General features: G+C 38.8%; 1 long non-coding RNA gene across 1 annotated transcript; it reads left to right on the top strand.

Annotated features, from left to right (window-relative positions):
- Positions 1–27: 27 nt before the first annotated feature.
- Positions 28–24,533, top strand: LOC309865587. The gene is made up of 2 exons (XR_014312181.1): positions 28–357; positions 23,626–24,533. It is a non-coding gene; the product is annotated as an uncharacterized lncRNA (long non-coding RNA).
- The last annotated feature ends 958 nt before the right edge of the window (positions 24,534–25,491 follow it).

The raw sequence follows: 25,491 nt of genomic DNA, 5'->3' as shown, positions 1-25,491 counted from the left end.
GTCACGGCCCCGCCTCCGGCGCGCGGCGCCCCGCCCCATTGGCTGCCGAGAGCCTCTCGCGGCCCTCGGGCCGGCGCGCGTGCCGAAGCGCGCACACACAGGCGGGCTCGCGCTCCCGGCCGGCTCCAAGCACCTGAGTGAGAGGATGCGAGACAGAGGATGCGAGCGTCGGGCTGTGGACCACCGAGCCCAGGCTCGCCCACGCGGTGACTGCACGCGTCCACCACGTCGAACAATTGAATCTCGGGGATCGCGGCCCTCGGTCGCCCACCGCTTTGGGAGTTCCCTGCGTCCTAGAAGTCTGAGGAGTTACTCCACACCGCAGAAACCGGACGGCCTGCGCCGGGGGAATCACGAGTGAGTTCCTCGAGAAAGCCTGCTGGCAGGTGCCTGTGCAGGTCTTTGCTTGGTGGTTTCTTAGCATAATTTCCTCCCTCGTCCTATCTGGAAAAAGTAATAGCATCTGTTTATTTTGGATAGGGGAGCCTAGTGGCTTCCGAGCTTTTTTTTTTTTTTTTTTCTTTCCTTTTAACTTGAAACTGTTAACGTCCGCGTTGTCTAATAGTCGTCGTGCGATCATGGAAGAATTCTAGATCTGCATTTTCGAATACGGTAGCTACTAGCCACTTGTAGCTGTAGAGCGGTTGTAACTTAGCTACTGCGACCGAGGAACTTAGGTTTAATTGTTCTTAATTAAATTGTAAGCAGCCCCATCTGGCTCGCGGTGCTGTATTGGACAGCGCAGGTTCTCTCACTGTGTCGCCTGGTCCTCGGGTGGCTCATGTCCAGGTTTGCTTGGGACTGAAGTGGTTCTCAGGGTGCAGCACAAACCTGCATCCAGAGCAAAACCCTGGAAAGACCTGGGCAAACCACCTAACTGCAAACTCCCAATTGCTGACGTGCCCAAGCACTGTCAGCAACAGCTGACAACGCTGACTGTTGGAGGGGACACGCTAACCAGTGCTGGATACCATTGCTGAGCTATAAGATGCAAGCTAATGACCTGCACAACGGTTTTCTGACAAGTATCTGTCGAATAAGTTTGGTAGAAAAAATACTCCCTGGGTGTTTTGTGTGCTCCTGTCTTCATTTTTCCTTGTAAATTGCAGAGTTACTGTACTAACTCCCATTTAGCTTATGGTACTAATTTATGTTTCTGAGGGTTCTTAAAGTTACTTCTTACCCAATCTGTTTGGTTATTGCTGTGTCTTTCTAAATTTGCTTGCGATGGCTAAATTTTGTTTCCTTTTCTTTACCAAGAAACTGAACTAGTGGGAAACTTGATTTAGGGGTGCCTGTGTGGCTCGGTGGTTGGGCGTCTGCCTTCGGCTCAGGTCATGATCCCAGAGTCCTAAGACTGAGTCCCACATTGGGCTCCTTGCTCAGTGGGGAGTCTGCTTCTCCCTCTTCTTCTGCCTGCCGCTCTGCCTCCTTGTGCTCTCTTGTCAAGTAAATACATTTAAAAAGAAAAAAAGAAAGAAACTTGATTTATATAACAATAAAAGTATTTCCAGAGAAGAGAAAATAAATTGTCTTAATTTTTCTCAAATGTTATCCTGTAACTTTAAGGTCTTTCCTATGCATTAGAATTGCTATTCTTGAGAGTTATTTCAGGCATCATCATCATCAGTAAACTGTTCAAACTCTGAAAAGTAATGTGGCACAGTCAACATTACAAATGCCGGTACTCTCTGACCCAGCAAGTCCACTTCTACGAATTTACTTTAAACATATACTAACCTTGTATAGACATGATTATTAATTGCAGTATTGTTTGTAAGAATAAAAGAATGGGTGAAAAGAGAATGTTAAAGAAATCATGGGCCTTTTTCCCTTCCCTTCCCTTCCTGGAACAAAGGGTGTCATAGCACAGGTAAGAACACAACAACGACACTGGAAGGTGAGGAGGAAGCATCAGCCTGATGCAGAGTACTGGATGGTGGGTAGAGTAAAAAAGAGTTTCTGTGCAGGGAAGGAGGCCGCACAGAGTGGGAGTTTCCTTACATTCAGAAGGATTGATCAAATAAGAATAAGGATATTATTAAGGATAATGGGAGTCCAGTTTCTCACTGTCATAGAAGGGAATTCCAAATATGAAAACAGAAAAGTCAGGGTGTCTGGGTGGCTCAGTTAAGCATCTGACTCTTGATTTCAGCTTGGGTCATAATCTCAAGGTTATGCGATTGAGCCCCACCTTGGGCTTCTCCCCGGGTGTGGAACCTGCTTAAGATTCTCTCTCTCTCCCTTATTCCCTCTCCTTCCCTCCCTCTCTGCCTCCTCCTACCCTAAAAAAAAAAAAAAAAGAAAGAAAGAAAGAAAAACAGAGAAAAGTAGAATGAACTCTGTAGTGTTGGATTAGAATGAGCAATAACAGTGACTGGAAATACATATAAATATAGATGTTAAATGTATATGTCTGTATATTTATATATATGTGCATGCACGCCCTCTGTGTGTGTGTTTTCCCTGACTTTATCCACTGAGAAGGCCTAGTAGCAGAGGTACCCTATTAATAATAATGAGTATATATAGGGCCCAGATGGTGGCTTCTAAATATTTTTCTCCACTAAAGGGAACCAAGAATCCTTGGAGAAGTAACTGATTCTACCACTAGGGCTGGGAAAGCTTAAGTTTAGCCTGGATCTTGTTGTGGCAGAAAGTAAGAAAGTGCTCAACAAATTAATGGGGCATGTCAAGAACATACAGAAGCCAGCTTGAATAGGCTCCCACTGGCCAAATGTGGGACAGTTTGAGCATCAAAATAATTATGTTAACATGTCATAATCCGTTGAATAAATGGGAAATCATGAGCCTATATTGATATATTTAAATAAATTAATAAATTGAATGTTTCATGAGAAATAAGATATTTACATATTTTCAAAGTGACCCCCCCCAAATACTTACTAATTACAAATGGAAAAAACGAGTAAATTTACAGTGGAGAAATCTATCAGACTCCATGTTAATCAAGTGGTCAACATGAATATCAACACAATGGGATAAATAGAAATTGTATGCCAGTTAGAAGGTCACAGAATCACTTTCTTTATATTCCTGTCAAAGATGCATAATATGATGCTAATATGAGAAAGCATCAGACAAAGCAAATTAAGGTTCATTCTGAAAAATAGCTAGCTTGGGCCTCCTAGGTGGCTCAATCAGTTGAGTGTCTGCCTTCCACTCTGGTCATGGTCCCAGGGTCCTGGGATCAATCCTGCATCTGGCTCTCTGCTCAGAAGGAGCCTGCTTCTCCCTCTCCCTGACACTCCCCTTTCTTGTACTCTATCAAATAGATAAATAAATTTTTTTTAAAACTTTAAAAAATAGCTAGCCTGTAATCTTCAAAAGTGTTATAGCTATAAAAATCAGAAAGATTAAGGAACTGCACCTGATGTGAAGGACATTATTGGGATAACTAGTGAAATCTGAACAGGGTCTGAGAATTAGATGGTAGTAATGCATAATGTTAATGTTAATGTTAATTTCCTGATTTTGATTATTATATTGTGGTCAATGTAAGCGAATATTTTTATTTGTAGAAAATATATACAAAAGCATTCAAGGGTGATAAGATATCAAGTTAACAACTTACTCTCACATGGTTCTTTAAAAAATTATCTGTACTATTCTTACAACTTTTTTATAAGTTTGAAATATATTGTAAAAGCAATTAGGATACAGCAATGCAGTAGAATTCCGTGCATTTGAAATCTTATATATTGATGTGGGAGAATTGCCAAAATAAATGCAAAAAAAAAGTGTCAGAAGAAAAGAATTTTTAATGCTGGTGCCTGTGTATGCACAGACTGTTTCCAGAAGGTTACACAAAAACTGGTCACTTTGATAAAAGTTGAATTGAGGTGAGGAGTGTGGGAACTGGGCTAGGAGACAGACCATTGATTGTAAACTTTAGTACTTAAAATTTTTGTTCCATAGGAGTATACTTCTTACTGAAATAAATTAATAAAAAGTAAAAGAGTTCAATTTGTCAGCCATCAGTGGGCTCAGAGCATTTCTGAATCCCACAAAACTTGTTTGCAGAATTTTGTATGTATGTATATTTTTCTTCGAAAAAAGTCATAGCTTTAATCATAGGGGTCTATAATCCAAAAAGTTAACAACCATTGATTTAAAATAAACCTCAATAAACCTAGATGTGCATCAACAGATGAATGGATAAAGAAGATGTGGTATATATAGCCATCAAAAAACCAAAATCTTGCCATTTGCAACAACATAGATGGAACTAGAGCGTATTAAGTGAAATAAGACAATCAGAGAATGACGGTTATCATATGATCTCTCTGATTTGAGGAATTTGAGAGTCAGTGTGGGGAAGTCATGGGGGGAAGGGAGGGAAAAATGAAACAAGATGGGACCAGGGAGGGAGACAAACTGTAAGACTCTTAATATCAGGAAACAAACTGAGGGTTGCTGGGGGAGTGGGAGGAGAAGGGATAGGGTGCCTGGGTTATGGACATTGGAGAGGGTATGTGCTATGGTGAGTGCTGTGAATTGTGTAAGACTGATGATGCACAGACCTGTACCCCTGAAACAAATAATACATATTATATTAATAAAACTTTTTTAAAAACTCAATAAATTTTCTTTCTTCAAGTTTGAATTACATTAAGTTTGCCTTTTATTTTGACTATCTTAGAATATGTGACACAACAAAGAAACAAAAAGCAGTAATTCATTGTGGTAGGTACTACAGTAAACAAAAATAATTAGAATACAATTGTGCTCTCAAAGCATAAGATATAAATTCAAATGTGTACAATAAAATTAAATATTAAAGAAGATAATGCATAAGTATTTTAGAAACATTAAAGATGGAACCAGTTCCATCTAGGAGTTTGGGAAAGAGAAATGTCTCCAGAGGGAAACATTTTTTAGTGGAATCGTATAGAATGAGTAGGAATTCACCCAGTAGCAGCTTCAGAATGTCTCTGTAGGGAGGAGTGAGTGGCAGCAGTCTAGATAGAAACAAGGACTGGAGAATTTGTCTTAAAGCTTCGTGAATAAGGCAAACACACGGTATTGTGGAGGGTTTTACATGTATTTTAGAGAGATGGAGAGAGAGCTTGGGTAGGGGCAGAATGAGAGGGAGAGAGAGAATCTCAAGCAGACCCCCCACTAGGCTGAGTGCAGAGCTGGGCAGCTGGATCTTAGGACCCTGAGATCATAGCCCAAGCTGAAATTGACACTCAACCAACTGAGCGACCCCACACTATTTTGTCTTCGTGGGGTTACTGGTGGAAATTATGGGGATGGTGATGAAGTCAATCTGCCCACTTATTTTCTGTGCTTAAAAAAAAAAAACAAACTTAATTTTATGCTGTAAGAAATGGGGATTCATTTGAAGATTTAAGTAGGACAATAATAGAATCATATGAGCATTTTAGGAATGGAACTCTCACAAGAGTGTGAAGAAGTTTTTTGTGGTACTGAGCCTAATGCATAATAAAGGAAAAGATGATAAAAGCCTAAAGGAGGCTGAGGTGGGAGTGGGAGAGAAAAGGGATTAGATTGAAGAGATTTTTATGATACAGAAGGAACAAGAATTGATGAATATGTAATTCTGGAATGTGAACTGGTGATGGCTCCAAGGTTACAAATTTGGGCAACTGGTAGTGCCATGGATACTACCAGAATGGTAGTGCCATGGATAGAAATAGAGAATACAGGAAGAGTGGATACATTTGGACTGTGATAGAAACAGTGAATTTAACTGGAATTTTAAGCTTAGGATACTTTTGATAGAGACACCCAGGGAGCATTTTAAATTACACATCTGGTAAATGAGAGAGTGGCCCAGGCTAGAGACTCCGAGTTGGGAGTCACTAAGGTTGGTATGGTAGTTGAGTTCTTGAAGGTAAAGGAATAACCCAGAGACTGAGACACTAGGATTAATTAATGCTTGTTTAAGAAGATTACATTCATGGAAGATATACACAGTAGCCCCCAAATTTAAGAATCAGATAAAGTACCTAAATTCAGGTCCCTTGCAAGTTTTGCCTACATTATTGAAATAGCATAGGACAAAGATCAAAGGAAAATGTAAGAAACCCAGAGAAGAGGAAGAGAAATTGACCTGTAGTGCCACCCCAAATTCCTCAAGTTAACTAAAAACATGAATCAATTTTCATGGAAAATTATTAAGAAAATTTACTCATGTCAGGGCGTCTGGGTAGCTCAGTCATTAAGCAGTTGCCTTTGGCTCAGGTCATGATTCCATGATCCCAGGTGCTGGGATCAAGCCCCACATCGCATCGGGCTCCCTGCTCAGTGGGGAGCCTGCTTCTCTCTCTCCCACTCTCCCTGTTTGTGTTCCCTCTCTGTCTCTTTTTCTGTCAAATAAAATAAATAAAATCTTTAAAAAAACTTTTTAAAGAAAAGAAAATTTACCCATGTCAAATCACTGTTGAACACCTGAAACTAATATAACATCATATGTCAACTATACTTCAATAAAAAAAGAAGAAAAAGCAAAAATATATGTCAATTTTTTAAAAAGTTTTTTAATTTACCCCAAATTTAGAAGTAAAACAAAAGAAAGTCAGTATGCTAGAACATTGTGCAACAGGTTCAAGCAAGGATTATTTAATTTTCAAGTCTAGGAGAATAAATGTATGTGGCTCATTCACAACATAAATGTATGTGTTGTTAGAGCTCAAACACTATGAAGTTATGTGTTAATGTGTAGATTTCTCTCTGCTAGGAAGGATAACCCTGCAGGTTATTGATTACCCTGAGGATCATTAACAAGTTTTGTATCTAACGTGGCAATCTGATCCTAATATTCTTCCCTTTTTTCAATGTCTGTATCCAGTTTGAGAAACATTAATGAATTCATAAATATTTGACACATTTTTATGTTGTATTTGTATTAGAGTCATGTTTTTAAGTTTTTGAAAACGATACTTTAATAGTTACTTCCTTTAGAACATGTGGAATTGGGGGGAAGTAAGGATGTAAGCCAAGAAGATAATCAAAGATGATCAGACAAGGCCCAGAGACCCAGGCCAATAACCAGTCTACCTGCTAACACCTTTTCTCCCCTATGGTCTATATTCTCACCATTACAGACAAAGTGATCCTTTCAAATCCTAAGTTGGATCATATCACTCTTTATGCTCTGACTCTACCTGTGGCTACACATCTCACTCAAAGTTAAAAGCAAAGTCTTTACTATGTCCTAGAAGGATCTACATGATCTGCTACTCCCACCAGCCTTCCCTTACCCCCTAACCTGCTATATTTTTCTCCCTGGCACTTAATACCATATTTAATCCTATACTGTTATTTATTTCCTGTCTCCTCCCACTGACATTTAAGTTCCTTAAGAGCAAAGACTGACAGTTTTGTCCACTGCTCTACCTATAGTATATAGATATCTATATCTATAGTACTACATAGTACTATAGTATATACTATATCTATAGTACTTAGAACAATGTTTGGCACTTAATAGATGTTCCATAAGTATTTATTGAAAGATGATTTCATTTAGAGAGGTGTGGAGTATAAAAAGTTTGAGACTTGAAAAGAAGGTGAAATAATTGTTTTGGATAGTGGAACAGTGAATGTAATAGTGCAATGAGTTTGTCAGGCATTATTGAATACCTATTTGAGATTTGTGGCCATCATTTTAAGGTTTGCCCAGTCAGCCTAAGAGGTGTTTTCTTCAGCAACGATCAGTTGTTCAAGAAAAAGCATAGAACAGGAAAAAAGTTGAGCTTAAAATTGTTGGGACATTGCCTAGGCCAGTATGATGGAAGGAGAGAGCACCATACTACTTTGTATGTCTCCTCACCTGACCCAGTTTCCCGTGCCCTTCCACCTTCTCACGTTATTCCATTGGATCCTTTGGAACTCACAGTCTATCATCTATAATCTCCCATTTCCTCAACATCTCCAAACAGTACCTTAATCCTCTTTGCCCTAACAAAACCTGGCTGTCCTCTGATGACCTCACTTCATCTCTGCTTTGTGACCTGTAGGTATTTCATAGAACTTCCTCAAAAGCAACGCTAAGCTGAGGGTGGAGATCAGACAGCTTTCCAATTCCCAAGCAGAGTGGTTTACTTTGATCAGTTTTACACATTGATATTTGACGTGAGATTTTTTAAAAGATTAATTTGTACATTTTTTGCAGTGGGCTGCTGCCTGCTATGTATCTGCAGTCATCCCATTTCTGAAATTATCCTGATTCTGTCCCACCATCATCTTTTGGTTTCTGAGGAGAGATAATGTGGCTTTTTAGTTAGATTTGGACCAAGATGAGCCACATTTGAATCTGTTGTAGAGACTACAATATATCACTAAAAGATTCTAGACATTGAGCTCTGTGTTATAATAAAATGGGACTTTTAGGCTGTCTCACTTGGAAGGGGGTGGGGGATAAATGTATTTTGTCCACAGGAAGGATAGTCAATCACATATTTAGGTGAGCTATAGTCGCCATTAATCATTCATTAACCATTTGCAGTTTTTCTCCTTCTAGCACTTAGTAGGATTACACTTTGCTAGGCCCTTAGGTTAGCCATTTGACTTAATTTGGCCAGTGAAATGTGAGCAAAAATGGCAGGTTGAAGCTTTAGAAATCAGTGTATGGTTCACCAGGTTTCCCTTCTCCCCAGCTCCTCTCGCCTTTCTAGATGATAGAAGTTCCATCAACCTGTGTGAGAAAGTATGGAACAGAACCTCCCAGCTGACCTGTGAGGGACATGCAACTTGAGAAAGAAATAAGCCTTTTTTGTTTTTGTTTTGTTTTGTTTTTGTTTTTTTAGATTTATTTACTTATTTTAGAGAGAGAGTATATGCAGGGAAAGTAAGCAGAGGGGGAGGGAAAGAGAGAACCTCAAGCAGACTCCATGCTGAACACAGAGCCCACCGTGGGGCTCAATCCCACAACCCTGAGATCATGACTGAGCCAAAATCAAGAGTCATTTAGGAGTCCTTAACTAACTGAGCCACCCAGGTGCCCCAAACCTTTGTTTTCATAAGCTATTAAGATTTAGGGGATGTTTGTTACCACAGCAAAACTTAGTCACATGTTTCTTTGTGGATTCTCTCCCCACTATTTTCTCTGGTTCTCTCTTTGGATCTCCTTTTATATGTTAGACCTTATAGCAAAGATAGTGCTCCACTTCTCGAATATCCATCCTCTCCTTCCTTTTTTTTTTTTTTATTCTCTCCTTCCTTTTAATAATAGAACTCTTGTGTTTTAGCAGAACTTAGGACCACATGGGTAAGACTACATGCCCCAGTCTGTCTTCCTTGCAGCTAGATGTGAACAGAAGTTTTATACATACCTTAGGAGTCATTACGTTTGTGGTTCTTACTGACCTCCTCCTGCTAGTTAGAAAATGTTAACTGAAACAGCAGCCCTGACTTCAGGGACGGATATGGAGCAAAATGTTTACCAAGACAGCGCCAAGTGGTCATAAGGCAGAGCCCTCTGTCCTAGGCCCCAGAGAAATAAACTTCTATGCTATTTAAATCACTGTATTTTGGAGTCTTTTTGTTACATCAACTTAAGCCTTTTCCTCATGCAGTCCTCCTAGACTATTACTTCACTTTTCTTATCTCTGTGTCCTCTCCTATTTTTCCATCTCTTTGTCTTTCTACCTTACTTCCTGGAGATTTCATGAACTTTGTTCTCCAGAGCCTCTATTAAGTTTTTCATTTATATCATATTCTTAGTGTCTAAGAGTTCTTGTTTCATAGATACTGTACCTTTTTTAAAAATCTTCTTTTTCATAACCTGTTTCCTCCAAGTTTTTGTCTCATTTTTTTCTTGAATCTTCTTCAGTTTCCTTGAACTTTGGCTCTGTGCTCATAAGAGAGAGGCACTGCAAAGCTAAATGGAAGTTCATAGATAGAAGTATTTGACGATAGGCATCACTGTAGACCAGTGGTTCTCCACTGAGAGCAATCTACTCCCCTTCCCCAGAGACACTGACAATGTCTGGAGACATTTTTTGTTGTCAGAACTGGGGGAGCAGTGCTACTGATATCTATCTACTGGATAGAGATCAGGAATGCTGCTAAAAATCTTATAATGCACAGAATGGTCACCCAAAACAAAGAATTGAAAGTAGAGAAAGGCTGGTAGAGTCTGCATTCGGTTAGTAAATGTTTATTTAATTCCCCTATTCTAAGTAAAATGCCCCTACCCTCAAATATATTTTTGCCTCTTGGTCCAGACACTCTCTGCTTTACTCTCCAGAGATTAGAAAACTTTGGGAGTATTCTGCTGGGTGGGACAGAGTTGTAGGGAGCTTATTGTAAAGAGACTTTCAGACTTTTAGCTCCTCCTTACCTACATTTTCAAAAGTACTTCAAGTCCTGTATTTTCCAGGTTACTCAAGAAGTCTATAATGTAATTCACTTGCTTTTTTCCACTGTAGGCTTAGGATTCAACTTTTCTGGTTCCACGAAGTCAGTTGTCACTAGCACATATGCTTTCCAGATCCCAGTATTCTTATTTTGTTTTCTCATCTCCTGTTCTCTTTCTTTGTGTGTCTCTTAAAAAATCGTTTTAGGAGTGTCTGGGTGGCTTAGTCAGTTAAGCGCCTGCCTTCAGCTCAGGTCATGATTTCAGGATCCTGGGATTGAGCCCCTCATCGGGCTCCCTGCTTGGCCTGTTCTACTTCTCCCTCTGCCTGCCGCTCTGCCTGCTTATGTGCGCGCTCTCTCTCTCTCTCTCTCTCTCTCTCTCTCTCAGTGTGTGTGTCAAATAAATCTTTAAAAAATAAAAAATAAAATATCCTTTTACTGTCATTTTGGTGGGATTTCAGGAAGAACCAGATCTAATCCTGCATTCAACTTGCTATCTTAAATAGCAATTTCTTCTGTTTTACTTCACTCTTCATTAACTAGAATGTGTCTCTTATGCTCCCAGCCCCCACCCATTCAATGATAACCTCATGAAGAATGTGAACTGTGTCCTGTTTATATTTGTATACTCAAGAACTTGGCCTTAATAGGTACTCAATACATTTGTTACACTGAGTTTATGTAATACAAATGTACATCTGCTTAAAATGCTTTTTCCATTGATAGATCAGTAGAACTTACACATTTTATTCTCCAAATTCTCTATTATGCAAAAAAAAAAACAATAAATTTTTTTAAAAAAGCACACACACACAGAGTAAGTTAACTCCTAATGCCCATGAAGTTTGCATGCCTGACTAGAGTGATGTGAGTACATGGAACATATAAATCATATTGTTCACTCATTAAACTTTGAAAAACATCTCCTGTATTCACTCTGGTGGCCAATCTCATTTCCAAATCTTCCACCATAAAATAGAGTATTTTATGGTATCTGCATTAGAGGATATTTTTAAAACATATTTAATCACATTTCTATGACATTATCTGATTATAAATATATACTTACATGAATTTTTTTACAAACTTCAAGTTTGTATCAATATATTTTTAAATATTTCCTCAAAAAAGAATAGAAATTCACATGAATATGTGTGCTCCAGCATTTGTATATTAGCAGCCACCATATTCTAATCACTGAACGCATTTCCTAACATAACAGGAAAATCTGGTGGTTAATTAGATACCAAATATATGGTGCTATTTCCCCCATAGCCAAAAGTCAAGGGTCCAGGAATCAAGGGGTAGAAATGGGAGTGGTAGTATTCACTACCCCTAGTAATCCACTAGCAAAATTTTTGCTTTCTGTTCCCATGGCCTTATGTTCTGCTGGCCTAGAGATCTTTGCTCCAAAGGGAAGAATTATTTCTACCAGACCATACAGCAATGATTCCATTGAACTAAAAGTTAAGACTGCTGCCCAGCCGCTTTGGGCTCCTCGTGAGTCTGAATCAATAGGCAAAGAAAGGAGTTACTGTGCTGGCTGGGGCCACCAACGGGAAATTGAACTACTCATCCACTGTAGAGGGAAAGAAGAATATGTCTGAAATATAGGGGATCCCTCAATATTACCATACCCTGTGATTAAGGCCAGTGGAAAACTACAACAACCCAATCCAGACAGAACTACTAATGGCTCACACCTCTTCAAGAATGAAGATTTGGGTCACCCCACCAGACAAAGAATCATGGCCAGTTGAGGTGCTTGCTGAAGACAAAGGGAATGCAGAATAGATAGTGGAAGAAGGTAGTTATAAATACTAGTGATGATCATGTGACTAGTTATAGAAATGAGGACTATAATTGTCATGAGTACTTCTCCTTATTTTGTTATGCATGTATGTATGTGTGCGTATATCACAAATATCTTTGTTTTCTTCCCTCTTACTTCCTTATCATATAATGTAAGATATACTGAATTTATGTCATAATATTTAAGTATTATTAATTTTACATTATAGAGTTTGGATTATGGAATATCAAGAAGAGTGAACATCACTCAATGATATTACCTCCTGGGGAAAGGTTTAGTATATATTTTTTTAAGGTTTTATTTACTTATTTGACAGACAGAGATCACAAGTAGGCAGAGAGGCAGGCAGAGAGAGGGGGGGGAGGCAGACTCCCTGCTGAGCAGAGAGCCTGATGTAGGGCTCCATCCCAGGAGCCCAGGACCATGACCCGAGCCAAAGGCAGAGACTTTAACCCACTGAGCCACCCAGGCGCCACATGGGTTTGTATATTTTTTGTTGTATGTAGGATAACTATCCTACATAATGTTAGGTAGAATTATGACCTTGTTATTATCATTATTTAGAGATTAAATTTGGTTTAAGGAGTTGTATATATGGGGTCCAAGTTGACAAGGTGTGGACTTCTGATGGCTGATTTTATATATGAATTTGACTGGGCCATGGAGTGTCCAACATTTGGTCAAACATTATTCTGGGTTTGTCTCTCAGGATGTTTCAGGATAAACTAATATTTGTATAAGTACACTGAATAAAGCAAGTTGCCTTCCCTAATATGGGCAAGCTTCATTCAGTCAATTGAAGACCTAAATGGAACAAAAAGACTGAGTAAGAGGAAGGTCCTCCAGCCTGACTGCTTTGAGCTGGGACATTGATTTTTTTTTTTTTTTTTCTGCCTTCAGACTTGAACTGATGTATCTGTTCTTCTTGGGTCTTGAGTCTGCCAGCTTTGGACTAGCACTTAAATTGTTGGCTCTCCAGGTTCTCACCCTTCAGACTCTGAATATAACTACACATCAGCTCTCCTAGGTCTCCAGCTTGCTAACTGCAGATCTTGGGTCTTCTCAGCCTCCCTAATCTTGTTAGGCAATTCCTTGTAATTACTCAATCTCTCCCTCTATCTAGCCAGCTAGCTAGTTCTATTCCCTCTCTCTCTCTCCCTCACTCTCTTTCTCTCTCTCTCCCTCTCATTCCATATATATCCTATTCGTTCTATTCTCTGTAGAACTCCAACCAACACACATATCTTAATTATAAATAGAAAAATGATTGTACTATTTTAAAAAATCTTAATTTTTCAGTGCTTATTAATAACTATATATGAATTTTATGTATCTCTTGATAGTTTCAGAGGATGTTTTATTATTTATTGTTTGTTATCCATTTAATTTGTTGGGATATATAGATTGCTAAAAGAAATACACAAGATGCTATAGAAATAATATGCTTTTTTAAATGTCAAATTTTAAGTATTGTTTATAAGTAAGTCACATTCACTGTGTATATAACAACAGAAGCAGAAGGAAGAAAATGTTACAAATAAGGTAAAATGTATGAATGTCCATGTCTCAGGAAGTACATGTTCTCCAGTTCACCTATGGCAACACTTGGAGCAAGAACTACTTGTTATCATCCTTCTACTATACTTCTTGAAGACCTGGGCAATGTCAAATTGTTTGCTTTGTTTCTTTTGTAACCTATTTTATTTTTCTTCCAATTTTAATTCAGCCCAACTGTTCCATTCAAGTCAAGTCATTTTATCTCTCCTGTTCTGATTGAAATTTTAATTATCCAGTTTTAACCATCTGTGTCCACCCCAGTATTTTATGAAGAATGGAAAACTATCTTTCTGTACTTGAATAATGAAACTATGGAGAGCGTAATTCTCCCCCCCCCCAAATTTTAGAAAGAAATGACCCATGAAAAGAGACTAATCTGCAGCTCTGAGTACTGTGGGGGGAAAGAGTTGCCTATCTATTCCCTTTTATTAGTCTCTTTATATTTTAAAGATGGCAATAGCTATTTAAACTATTACCTAAGTGGTACCTGGCTGGCTCATTTGGCTATAATCTTGGGGTTATGAATTCAAGCCCCACACTGGGTGTAGAGATTACTAAAGAAAAAATTATGTGATGGTAAAATAGTTAAAAAAATAATTACTTGATTTTATAGTAAAGAAAAATATATATGTGTGTGTGTGTGTGTATATATATATATATATATACACATTTATTTGCACATATAAATCTCAGACTTATCGGATCTTATTTTGACTCTTCTGGGGTACCTTGATTGTATTCCTAGATCTTTAGAGACTGGATTCTTTGTGCATTTGACAATAACTACTGGTTGATGTGATAGAAGCAGTAATGTGACTGTAGGACTAACCAATAAGTTTCAATCAAGACAGTCTATCTCTTGGATCACTTTTGGCTTCAAGAATCAGAAACCAATTCAAGTTAACTTAAGCAAAAAGTGAAAACATAAGGATGAAACCCAGGCCATTTCTCAGGGTCGGACTGTAATTATGCATGAGACACTTTCTTTGTTCCACTCTGTATCTCTTTAACAACCTAGTCTTCATGGTAGAAAATATGGCTGCACACACCATTTTTTTTTTTATCTCCTGCACTGAAAATTGCAATTTAAACACAGATGAGATCTCTTATTCCCAATTCCAAATTTTCCAAGACTGAGTCTCTGCCAGCCCAAACTGTATTTAACATGAAAGTTGGAGGACATAATTTATAACCATGGCAGCTTGAAGGCTGTCTTGTAACCATGTAGATAAAGGAGAAAGGGAAGAATTTGCAGAGAGGGGAGGCTGGATGTCAAACTTAATAGGTGTTCTTTGCAAGACCCTTCACTTCCCTCCTAATGAAAAATTGATACTAAACAGTAGCTTATTGGTGGGGCACCTGGGTAGTTCAGTCGGTTAAGTGTCTTCCTTTGGCTCAGGTCACGATCCTGAGGTCCTGGAATTGAGCCCAGGATCAGGCTCCTGGCTCAGCAGGAGAGCCTACTTCTCCCTCTTCCTTTGCCATACCCCTGCTTGTGCTCCCTCTTTCGAATAAATAAATAAAATCTTAAAAACAACCAACCAACCAACCAAATAAAAATTAAAAAAAAAGAGAGAGAAAACAGTAGCTTACTGGAGTCCATGCTGGAGAAAATGAAGTGGATGGTATTAAAGGTGGATTCGGTTAAAGGAGAAATTTTGAGGCAACAATACCCTAAGTATTGTTTCTTAAAATACAGCTCAATGGATTGTGGACTTCGGGGAGGCTATGTGATACGATGAGTGCTGTGAAGTGTGTAAGCCTGATGATTCACAAACCTGTACCCCTGGGGCAAATAACACATTATTTGTTAATAAAAATAATTAATAAAATAAATACAGCTCATTCTCACACAAAGCCAGTCTCACACAAAGAGCTTTAATTGACTATGGCAAATCTATTGCTAAATTTTGAGCCATCTTCAAATTTAAATATATACTAATTATCCACATCAGCTTTGCAAGAGATTCAGTTATCACAGTGCCTGAAAGGACCAGAATGGACAAATAGTCAACTCGGTTGTTTCTATCCCATAAACCAATGGGTTCCAGCCTGAGATCTCTAGACAGCTAAGAGTACATAAGAAAGAATTAAAGATCCATAAGCTATTTCCAGTATTTCATAAGGTCTATAAGAAATCAAACTTAACCGACACTTCAAAAAACTTGACACCTAAAAAGCATCAAAATTTTCTGTTTTAGAATGTAATTGTATCAAGGTAGACAGTAAATCTATTATCACACGCTAATTTTAAGCTCTGAAGGGATACACACACACACACACACACACACACGCAATTGTTCATTAAATAGATTCTGGATAAATGACATCCTGGGAGGAATGTGACTTTAATAAATTTATGTGTGGCCACTATTATTCTGTTTATATTCTAAAGACTATAGAAAGAAAAACAAAATTCAAGATTACCAAAGTCAACTTTCCTAGAAATCTATAAACTTGAGATAACTAGGCATCTCTAAAATAATGTCTAAAATAATGACCTCTGGAAAATCCTTCTGTTTTCCTCTTAAAATATGTATTAAAATATTATACAGCCCATTATTAGAAGATATATTAATTAGGATAATATAATGCCTTAATGACAGAGATCTGTCAGTGATATGTTGTTTCCAGAAATGTTCTGCCTTTACAGCATGAATTTTGGATCCTGTGAATGTCAAGACCTTGGATGTTTAGGATTTTCTGCAAGTCCTCACCTCCATAATGATCACAAGCACTTGGTTATTTCTCTACTTCATTCCATGATTAGGCCCTCTGGACCCCGATGGAAAGAACAAGATGGATAGGAAAGGTTTCTAAGATACTTACTCTCTACTTGTAGTCCAAATTGTTAGAAATCTTTGATTCCCTAAGCAGCTGTACACATAATTGCCTGAAATCCACTTTGCAGCAAAGCCACTCGTCTTCCTATCACGATATGTCAGTGGATCATTTTCAACAGCTTAAACACTTCTCAACTCGCCAAAGCTCAAACCTCTGCACCAAGTTGCTGTTCCATTATTCCATTCTGCCTTTCAGAAAAATGTTTACAGTAGATCCTTGAACATCTCGGGTTTAAACTGTACAGGTCCAATTATACATGGATTTTTTTCAATAAAGACAATACAGTTGTGTAAATGTATTTCTTCTTATGACTTTCTTAATAACATTTTCTTTTTCTTTAGCTTTATCACAATAATACAGTATATAATATATATAATATACAAAATATGTATTAATCAACTGTTTATATTATTGGTAAGGTTTCACAGTTAATAGTAGGCTATGAGTAGGGGCGCCTGGGTGGCTCAGTGCGTTGGATCTCTGCCTTGGGCTTGGGTCATGATCTCAGGATCCTAGGATCAAGCCCCACATAGGGCTCTCTGCTCGGTGGGGAGCCTGCTTCTTCCTCTTTCTCTCTGCCTCCTTCTCTGCCTACTTGTGAACTCTGTCTGTCAAATAAATAAAATCTTAAAAAAAAAAAAAAAGTAGGCTATAAGTAGTTAAACTCCAGGGGAGTCAAAAGTTATACACAGGTTTTCCACTGCACAAGGGTCGGACCTTGCTGTATATAACTCCCACATTGTTCGAGTTCAAATCCAAGTTCAAATAAGAAAGCCCACAACTGCAATTTCATCTTTAAATGTACCCTCTAGAGACAAACCATAAGCAACTCTTAATCATAGGAAACAAACTGAGCATTGCTGGAGGGGAGGGGGTGGGATTGGGGTAGCTGGTGATGGATGTTAAGGAGGGCACAGGATGTAATGAGCACTGGGTGTTAATTTAAGACTGACAGGTCACTCACTGAACTCTACCTCTGAAACTAATTATACATTGTATATTGATTAATTGAATTTAAATTTGAAAAACAGAAAAATAAATGTACCCTCTACTTCAGTCTTGGAAATGATATATCTAAGTTTAAAAAAAAATTTAAATTTAGAAGTAATAATGAAGTCACAAATTCTAATAGGAAGTATTAGTTTTATAATCATTGTTTTAAATATAAAGCTACACAGAAACAAACCAATAAATATGGAGAACAAACTGATGATTGTGGGGGGGATGGGCAAAATAGATGAAGGGGAGTGGGAGATACAGGCTTCCAGTTATGGAATGAACAAGTCATGGGGTTAAAAGGTAACAGCATGGGGAATAAAGTCAACGATATTCTAATAGCATTTTATGGTGACAGATGGTAGCTACACTTGCGGTGAGCATAGCATAAGGTATAGACTTACTGAATCATGATGTACATCTGAAACTAAAGTAATGTATATGAACTGTATTTCTATAATAAATTATAAAGCTACAGATTCAGAATTGATTCATATTTTGTGATGGACTAATCACTTCTCAAATGTGCTTCTTTGTAAGGCTATGAAAAGGGAAGAGTAAGTAGGACATGCATTAATAACTAAGATTTTCTAACCCTTAAATACTTGGACAGCATGTTCTTTGTAAAGGAAATGTGAAAACTCCCATTTTCTTTCTTAAAGCTTCTGTGAGTTTTTCTTCTTTAGATAAAATGAGCTTTTTTGAACACATGACAAGGGAGGAATTCAATGTAACAGGAAATCATGGATTTTTTTTTTAAGATTTTATTTATTTATTTTTCAGATTGAGAGAGAGAACTAGCACAAGCAGGGGGACCAGCAGGCAGAGAGAGAAGCAGGATCCCTGCTGAGCAAGGACCCTGATGCAGGGCTGAGCAAGGACCCTGATGCAGGACTGGGATTACTACCTGAGCTGAAGGCAGATGGTTTAACCAACTGAGCCACCCAGCCATCCCAGCAATCATGCTATTTTAAAAAGCTCCATCTCTCCTTCTCTAAGTTTACAGGAGGCAGCTTTAAAAAATATATATATATATTTTATTTATTTATTTGAGAGAGAGAGAGAGACCATGAGAGGGGAAAGGTCAGAGGGAGAAGCAGACTCCCTGCCGAGCAGGGAGCCGGATGTGGGACTCGATCCTGGGACTCCAGGATCATGACCTGAACCGAAGGCAGCTGCTCAACCAACTGAGCCACCCAGGTGCCCCTGGGAGGCAGCTTTTTAGAGAGTTAGGTTGTACCTGAGCAACCTGAGCAATTAAAAGTTTAACATTTCATTTACAGGTTCAGAGTAACTTCCAGTACCCTGTGTGTGTGTGTATGTGTACTTCCTTTTTCCCCCCAGGGATTTATTTTTATATATTTTAGGGAGAGGGAGGGGCAAAGGAAGAGGGAGAGAGAGTTTTAAGCAGATATCACTACCACCACCCCCCACCCCCGCCCATGAGCATGGAGCCTAACACAGGGCATCGATCCAACCACCCAACCACGCTGATATCATGACCTGACAAGAGTCCACACTCAACTGACTGTGCCACCTGGGGGCCCCTCCTAGTGTGCTTCTAATTAAATCTCAATTGTACCATTCATTATGAAATGAAAGAAACACTAATATACTGGATTTTATGTAAGAGGAGGTCAAGATGGCCTTCATAAAATGGCTGGCTAAACCAAAGAAAAGGAACAAAATGTGGAAATGAACCTTAAAAATAAAGTCTAACATTTGAGGTTTCATAATTATTAAATTATAATAAGTGATATTTTTGATAGATCCAAGTGATTTAAATGTATATGATTAGTTATAATAGGTCATCAGAATATATTCTGGTGAATTCTAAATTCAGAAGCACCAGATTTTAGGAATGAAGACTCTATGGACAGGAAGAATTAAAAATGGAAGAGAAACTAATTTGTTTTCAAAAATTATATTACGTTAAGTTGAAAATATAAATTACCCCAGCACATACCAAAAAGGAGTAATGAGACAAATGTAACAATTATCCCCCAATTCAACAAAAGTCCTGAAAGTACCATTGGACTACTTACATTTTTTGGTCCTTCCTTCTTTTGACTTTACGATAAAATCAACTTCAAAAATGTTTATTTCAGGGGCGCCTGGGTGGCTCAGTTGGTTAAGCAACTGCCTTCAGCTCAGGTCATGATCCTGGAGTCATGGGACTGAGTCCCACATAAGGCTCCCTGCTTGGAGGGGAGTCTTCTCCCTCTGACCTCTCCCCTCTCATGCTCTCTCTCTCTCTCTCTCAAGTAAATAAAGAAAATCTTTAATAAAAAAGCAAACAAACAAGTAAAATGTATATTTCAGGATATATTTTTAAATTGGCATATGATAAAGTAGCAACTTAAATTATTGGATATATCATTTTTATTACATTTGCCACCTACTCACTACTCCTCATACATTTGGTTAAAATTCACTTTTAGGGGCACCTGGGTGGCTCAGTGGGTTAAAGCCTCTGCATTTGGCTCAGGTCACGATCCCAAGGTCCTAGGATCGAGCCCCGCATCGTGCTCTCTGCTCAACGGGGAGCCTGCTTCCCTTCCTCTCTCTCTGCCTGCCTCTCTGCCTACTTGTGATATCTGTCTGTCAAATAAATAAATAAAATCTTTAAAAAAACAAAAACAAAAATAAAATTCACTTTTAACTAGTTCTATAGAGAACAAATGAAATCATAACTTGAAGAGTATACCAAGAAAGTCTCCAACTACATGAAACTGAAAGCAAAAGATGTATTTCTCATATCTAGAGGGCTAGAAGATAAGATCTCAGCCCTAGGTTTTTCTAATAATCTGGAATTGGGAATTTATTCTCTCTTTTTGAAAAATAAAGAAAATATGGAAAAGCATATATGATAATATGCCAAATAAATACCCATGTTCCCAGAACCCAGATTTTAACAATTATTAACATTTTGTCATGTTTTTTGAAAGTCATTTTTTAAATTCACATATAATGTATTATTTGCCCCAGGGGTACAGGTCCATGAATCATCAGGCTTACACATTTCACAGCACTCACCGTAGCACATAGCCTCCCCAATGTCCGAAAGCCAACCACTCTATCCCTACTCCCTCACTCCCCAGCAACCCTCAGTTTTTTTGTGTGAGATTAAGAGTCTCTTCTGGTTTGTCTCCCTCCCGATCCCATCTTGTTTCATTTTTTCCTTCCCTATTCCGCACAACCCCCAGCCTTGCCTCTCAAATTCCTCATATCAGAGAGATCATATGATAATTGTCTGAAAGTCATTTCTATAAAAGTATTTTTTAAATTCCCCTTCATTTTTCCTCTAATCCCATTCCCTCCTACTCCCTCCCCAATCCAGACTATGACCCTCATAATGGGTTTTATTAGTATCTATCAATGCATAACGAATTACCCCTAAACTTGATGGCTTAAAACATTTATTTTCTTACAGTTTCTGTGGATCAGGAATCCTCGTGCTTTACCTGGATCCTCTGTCTCAGGATCTCTCACAAGATTGCAATCAAGGTGTTATCTGGGTCTACAGATTCAACTGAGGCAGAATCCACTTCTAAGTTCACTCAGTGGGTGTGGGCAGGATTTAGTTCCTTGAAGATTGTCAGACTGAGGGCTTTAGTTTCTTCTTGGCTCTTAGCTAAAGGCTGCCCTCGGTTCCTTGGTACATGGACTTTTCCACAGAGCAACTCACAACATGCAACTTGTCTCATCAGAGCTAGAAGAACCAAAGCCAAGAAGAGAAGTCAGAGCTTTTTTTATACCTAATCTTGAAAGCGACACCATAACTTCTATTTATTGCAAGCAAATCACTAAGCCCTGGTCATATTCAAGGGGAGGGGATTATACAAGGGCAGGATTCATTGGGGATCATCTTCTGGGTTGGCTACCAAAGTATGTGTCTTTCTGGCTAATTATTTTATACTTTTCTATGAATATCTATAAATGAACACTTTATAAACAAAAGAATGTACAATGTTTCATATGTTTTCAATTTATAAAAATGATTTCATGTGTATATTATTACCTTTTTTCTCTCAATATTGTGGGGTTTTTTTTAAAGATTTTATTTATTTGACAGAGAGAGACACAGCAAGAGGGGAAACACAAGCAGGAGGAGTGGGAGAGAGAGAGAAGCAGGCTTCCCACTGAGCAGGAAGCCTGATGCAGGGCTCCATCCCAGGACTCTGGGATCATGACCTGAGCCGAAGGCAGACACTTAACAAGTGAGTCACCCAGGTGCCCTTCAATATTGTATTTTTTACATCAATTCATGTTGTTCTGTTTAGAGTCTATTTAGTATGTTTTAACCACTATTCAGTACTCAATCTATGGATTACCATATTTACCTAAAATTCTTCTCATTCATTTTCCTATTAATGGACATTTGTTTCCTTTTTTGTTTGTTTTTGGGGTTACTAATGAAGTGACAATGAGGGCGCCTGGGTGTCTCAGACGGTTAAGCCTCTGCTTTCAGCTCAGGTCATGATCCCAGGGTCCAGGGATCGAGTCCCACATCGGGCTCCCTGCTCAGTGAGGAGCCTGCTTCTCCCTCTCCCTCTGCTGCTCCCCCTGCTTGTGCTCTCTCTCTCTTTCTCTGTCAAATAAATAAAATCTTAAAAAAAAAAAGTTAAAAAAAAAATGAAGTGACAATGAACAACTTTGCACACGTCTTCTTGAGTACATACACAGGGGTTTCTATAAGCCTAGAAGTTATTTAAATATTATAACATATTTCCAGACTGTTTTCATGAGAGATTATACCTGCTTACACTTATGCCAGTAGTTTAAGAGATTTACCTTTCCCCAACTTGCATGCCAACCCTTAACTGGTGGTACACCATATTTTTTCATTGTTCTACTTGGTTTTTTTCCTAATTACCTGGAAGGTTGAGCATCTTTTCACATGCTGATAAATCATTTGGGTTTCCTAATCTTCCTCCAATTTCTGTTCACATTCTGCAGCCATCTTTTTATTGAATTGTTTGTGCTTTTCATTGCATTGATTATATGTTTTCATTACTTCAGTAATATGTTTTTTGTCATACAAAAAACTTATGTAGTCAAATACCAGTTCTTTGCCATTATGACTTGTACTTTTTGTGTCTAGTTTAAGAAATTTTAAGGGCGCCTGAGTGACTTGGTTAAACATCCGACTCTTGATTTCGGTTCAGGTCATGACCTCAGGGTTATGAGATCCAGGCCCTGGGCTCTGAGAGGAGCATGGAGCCTGCCTAAAATTCTTTCCCTCTCCCTCTCCCCCTCCCCACTCTCCCTCTTTCTTAAAAAACAAACAAAACAAACAAAACAAACCAAAAACTTTTTTTATCCTAAAGATATTCCTTGTATTTTCTTCAAATGGTTTTAAAGTTTTGTTTTTTTAATGGGGTACCTGGTTGGCTCAGTCAGGTGAACATCTACCTTTGAGGGCACCTGGGTGGCTCAGTGGGTTAAGCCTCTGCCTTCAGCTCAGGTCATAGTCTCAGGCTCCTGGGATTGAGCCCCGCATGGGGCTCTCAGCTCCTTGTGGAGCCTGCTTCCCCCTCTCACTCTGCCTGCCTCTCTGCCTACTTGTGATCTCTCTGTCAAATAAAATAATAATAATAATAATAATAAAATCTTTTTAAAAAATAAATAAAATAGTAAATAATTACTTTAAAAAAATCTGGGCACCTGGGTGGCTCAGTTGGGTAAATGACTGCCTTCAGCTCAGGTCATGATCCCGGAGCCCCAGAATCGAGTCCCGCATCAGGCTCCCAACTCCATGGGGAATCTGCTTCTCCCTCTAAGCTTCTCTCCTCTCCTGCTCTCTCTCTCTCTCTCACTCTCTCTCAAATAAGTAAATAAATAAATAATCTTAAAAATAAAATCTACCTTTGGTTCAGGTCATGATCCTGGGATCCAGCCCCACATTGGTCTTCCTGCTCAGCAGGGAGTCTGCTTCTCTCTCTCCTTCTGCTCTTCCCCCGCTTGTGCTCCCTCACGCTCTCGCACTCTCGTGTGCGCTCTGTGTGTGTGTATCAAATAAATAAAATGTTTTTTTTTAAGATTTTATTTATTTTTTTTGACAGACATCACAAGGAGGCAGAGAAGCAAGCAGAGAGGGGAGGAAGCAGGCTCCCCACTGAACAGAGAGCCCAACGCGGGGCTCTCTCCAAAGACGCTGGGATCATGACCTGGCCTGAAGACAGAGGCTTTAACCCACTGAGCCCCCCAGGCGCCCCTAAATGAATAAAATCTTTAAAAAAAAAAGTTTTGGGTTTTATACACTTCAAGCTTTAATCTATCTGAAATTTGCCTTTGTGTTGTCTGCAAAGTTGAGATCTTAATTTTATTTGTTTATGTAGAAAGTGAATTGTTCCAACATTATTTATTGCTCATTCTTATTTGCCAGAGAGAGAAACAAGAGAGGAACACAAGCAGGGGGAGTGGGAGAGGGAGTATCAGGCCTCCCACTGAACAGAAGGCCTGGTGAAGGACTTGATCCCAGAACTAGAGATCATGACCTGAGGTTTAAGGACTAAGCCACCCAGGTACCCCATGTACCTCTATTTAAAAAAAAAAGTCCTTATGTTCTTCATAGTATTTTACAATTTTCTCTTAAAGAACGTATACATTGGGGCACCTGAGTAGTTCAGTGGGTTAGGGCCTCTGCCTTTGGCTGAGATCATGATCCCAGGGTCCTTGGATCAAGCCCCACATCGGGCTCTCTACTCAGCCCCCACCCCCTCTGCCTGCCTCTCTGCCTACTTGTGATCTCTCTGTCAAATAAATAAATAAAATCTTAAAAAAAAAAAATATATATATATACATCTTTTGTTAGATTTATTCCCAGTACCTTATCATATATTTACTATAGTGAATGGTCTCCTTTATCAGCTAGTTTTTTAATTGTTATATAACACTGATTTATAGAAATGTCATTGATTTTTGTGTTCGTATTATATCACGAAATTAAACTTCTTCACTAATTTCACAAGTTTGACTATGAATTACCTTGGATTTTTCGTGTAGATTATTATAGCATCTGCAAATAACACTTTATTTTTTCTTTTTCTGAGTGGACATTTATCCTTTGTTTTGACCACCCAGCATCTAACCTCCTTTCTGTGTTTGAGGAATTTCCCACTTTATGAGTCTGGTTGTAGGACAAAGACTGCTCCCTCTTTAGGAGCTTAAAATATTCCAAACTTCTTTCCCAGCCTTCCTTGCAACTGAGGAACAAGCAATTACTGATACTATAGTGGTGACAGCAGTGACAGTAAGAGCAGTGATGGAGCAGAGCTGACATCAGTGTTAGGAGGGGTAGCAGTTGAAGTCAAGTTGCAGGAGCAGAAGTGATAATGGTCTATCCATAATGTATGGGCCACAGTGGTGGCAGCAAAGGATTCCTTGTCAGACATTCCTACAGCACGGTATAGGCACTTCTGGAAACTCTAAAGCCTAGTTTCTCAGCTATCCCAATGATTCTGTGAGCTGTCAAATATTCTGGTAATAAATTCTTTCTGCTTAGTCAACCAGAGTCAGCATCTGTTGCTCTTAATTAAGAACTCTAAGGGATATATCCGGGGTCTTTGAACTTTTCTTCTTCTTTTTTTTTTTTTTAATCTCAGTGGGTTTTCAAGGATCTCCAATACAGTGTTAAAAAGTATGAGTTGGGGGCACCTGGATGGTTCAGTTGGTTGAGCGTCTGTCTTTGGCTCAGGTCATAATCCCAGGGGCTTGGGATTGAGCCCCCTGTCAGGCTCTGTGCTCAGTGGGGAGCCTGCTTCTCCCTCTTTCTCTGCCCCCCAGCTTGTGCTCTCTCTTGCTCTATTTCAGAAAAATAAAATAAGATATATATTTTTTTAAAGAAGGAATGGTAGTATTTAGTATTGCCTTGCTCCTAACTTTAAAAGAAGTGTTTCCGGGGACCTGGCTAGCTTAGTCAGTAGAGC

This window comes from Mustela nivalis (genome assembly GCF_964662115.1).
Source record: "Mustela nivalis genome assembly, chromosome: 5".
In the NCBI taxonomy this organism is placed as follows: domain Eukaryota; kingdom Metazoa; phylum Chordata; class Mammalia; order Carnivora; family Mustelidae; genus Mustela; species Mustela nivalis.
Note: the sequence above shows the minus strand (reverse complement) of the source record. Positions and strands in the feature narration are given on the sequence as shown.